A 3,018-nucleotide genomic window follows, 5' to 3' on the forward strand; every position below is an offset into this window, starting at 1 on the left:
TTCTTGTCCTCGTGGAGGAGCAGCGGCTTCACTCCTCACCTCTACAGCATTTTACAGCCATTTCTCCTAATCTGGAATTTGATTTAAAAAAAAGGTTGTTTTTGTTTCCTGTTACACTGGCAGGAACAACAAAAACTGCTATGGCAGACTTAAAATTGCTAAACTTCTGAAGGATTTATAGAAAACACATACGTATGATGCATATTTTAGCTCTGTGGTGAGAAATGAAGAGATTTTTAGAAATGAGGCTAAAAAAATTTACAGGAAAGTTAATAACGAGAAATACTCTACGGCATTTTCACACATGACGTATCATTTTTGTAATTTGACGTTTCATGTTTAACTTAAAGAAAATGAAATGTCACGTTCCTCATCTCATTGCTACGAATGACTAACAAACAATAACTGAGCTCTACCTGGTATTTCCTGCATAGAAACAGAGTTTCAACACGTCCTCTAATAAAGACTAAAAAGTACTACGTGTATGACTGAGTAAATGTAAAATAAACAATGCAGATATAAAAGTAAAATTAAAAAAGTGTTACTCACTGGTGGGTTGCGGAGAGTAGCTGCCATCTTGAATTCTGAACTCTGACTGGAAATTCACTCTGGATGGTCCAGTTTAAATTACGACTTGTAAGTGGGAAATTTTCACTTACTGGACTGCAGTAAACGTAGCCAAAGAAAATACAGTGAAATGGAGACAGCAAATTTTGCTGGCTACTTTTAAACTCTGTGCAGCTCCACCTAGTGGTGGGATGCTGTCATGTTTTTAAAACTTTATTTCACCAGGAAAATCCTGTTAAGATTAAAAAGTGCTTTTGCAAGAGAATCCTGTCCAAGACTGGCAGCGGTACACAAGTAATAAAAATAATACGCATTATGGGAGATGTAGTTCATTGTCAACACTGACTTTAAAGCAGTATATGTTTATTTTAAGACAATATTACATCTTTGAAGCTCTTACGGACCACATAAAATGTCACGGCCGGCCTTATCTGGTCCCCGGACCTTAAGTTTGATGCTTATGCTTTATAATAATCAACAAAACATCTTAATTTGTTGACTTGTGCTTCAAAGTTCTCAGAAAAGCTTTTCATAATTACGACTTGTTTTGATTCAGGATTATACAAACATCCCATTTAAAAGGAAGAAACTCATTTTCGAAGCTTTGCTCGTCTCTTTGTGTCCAACTCCCGAGGAAGCTGACTCACCTTCATCAGCGCAGTGGGACGTTTGCATTTCACATCCAGTTTCTTACTTGGTCTATTTTGGCTCCTGAAAGGAGAGGGACTTTGATGTCCCTAAAATCTCATTACAGCTGAGACTCTGCTTCAGAAATAATAATAATAATAAAAAGATTCCCTCTGGTTTCTTGGTAGCAGGGAGGAAATGAGGGAGGCTAAATCCCAGCGGAGCAAAATCCAAATCCATACAAGGAGTTCTGAAGAAAATCTTTTGAAACTCAAGTGTCTGGTTTCATCATGGAGGCAGACCTGATTATCAGACCTCAGCGTGACAAATATGTTTAAAAGATACCTGGAATTACCTGCACAACATGAGCAGACACGTCCAGGAGAGACGTAGCTGCTTATCTGTAAACTTTCATCTGAACAAAAGATGGAATAACTAAATGAAACATGGCAGCTTATTATTATTATTATTATTATTTTTAGAAAATCTTTAAATCTAAAGCGCACTGAATGTTATGCATCCAAACACACAGAGACAAATGCTCTGCTACTACTTTATTTTTAGCTATAAATTTGCAAAGGCCACACGTTGGAGAGGAAAAAAAGTGTTGAGGTTTGTGACGCGGCTGGTCTGCAGGGGTTAAAGCCGAGCACCGAGCGAGCGTCGTCTGTGGAGGACGTGTCTTCATGTCCTGCTCATGAATATGGATCAGGACTCATCAGCCATCCAACCTGAGATTAATCCTCTCCACCTGCAGCGTCTTCCTCCAAAMCACTGTTTGAGCCGAGCTCTAATCTGCTCCCATCAATGCACCTGGCAAACTTATTGTTAATCTTTTTACAGAGAAGTCAAATACAGTATCTGGATGTTTTTTCCCCCGATCTGTCAAGTTTTGGTCTAAATCGGCATCATTATTTATAAACAGGTTATTAGAAATCATGAAATGGTTTAATGGTTCAGTTTTAATGAAATCCTGCTGAAGTMTGAGGTAGAGTCGTGAGTCATGACGGCTACTGAGTGAGCATCAAACTAATTAGCATCAACCTTGTGTTCAAGGTCAGTTCATTCAAGATGGCCACTACAGCTAATGTGCAGAGTTGTAAAGTAACTAAGAACAAATACTTTGTTACTGTACTTAATTAGAAATTTTGGTTGCTTGAATTTTGGCTATCTGTACTTTACTTGAGATATTATTTTCCAGCGTGCTTTTTACTTTTACTCATCACATTTTTACACAATTATCTGTACTTTCTACTCACTACATTTTTTAAAAAGAAGCAGAAATTTGTTACTCCTGTTTTATTCCGAGTTATTACTTTAAAATAATATCCTGATAAATTGTGTCTCCTGGATAGAGTGAATTTAATTGTGGTTGGATGAGAAGTATAAATATATACCATTCTGATACTGTACTAAAGTGTACACAACCATCACAGCTGCACGCTGTTAGAAAAAATATTTTTTTGAGAAGTCACCTCCCAATAAATGTCATTTTGGAAAATGTAACTGCTCACTTTTACTCAGTACTTTTACTTTTAATACTTAAGTAGATTTTGTGTCAGAAATTTACTTTTGACATTTAAGTACAAAAAATATCAGATACTTTAAGACTTTTACTCAAGTAACATTCTTATAGAAGACTTTAACTTTTACCAAAGTATTTTTATCATAAGATACTTGTACTTTTACTCAAGTGTCACGTTGGGGTACTTTATACAACACTGCTGACTTATGATCACCTCCTTTTTTCCCTCACTGTGTCTGGCTGCCTTGTCAAAGGTGGAAAACTGCCACTGAAAGAGATGACGGCGAAACTTGTTAGGC

This window comes from Austrofundulus limnaeus, unplaced genomic scaffold, assembly GCF_001266775.1.
Source record: "Austrofundulus limnaeus strain Quisiro unplaced genomic scaffold, Austrofundulus_limnaeus-1.0 Scaffold7, whole genome shotgun sequence".
NCBI lineage: Eukaryota > Metazoa > Chordata > Actinopteri > Cyprinodontiformes > Rivulidae > Austrofundulus > Austrofundulus limnaeus.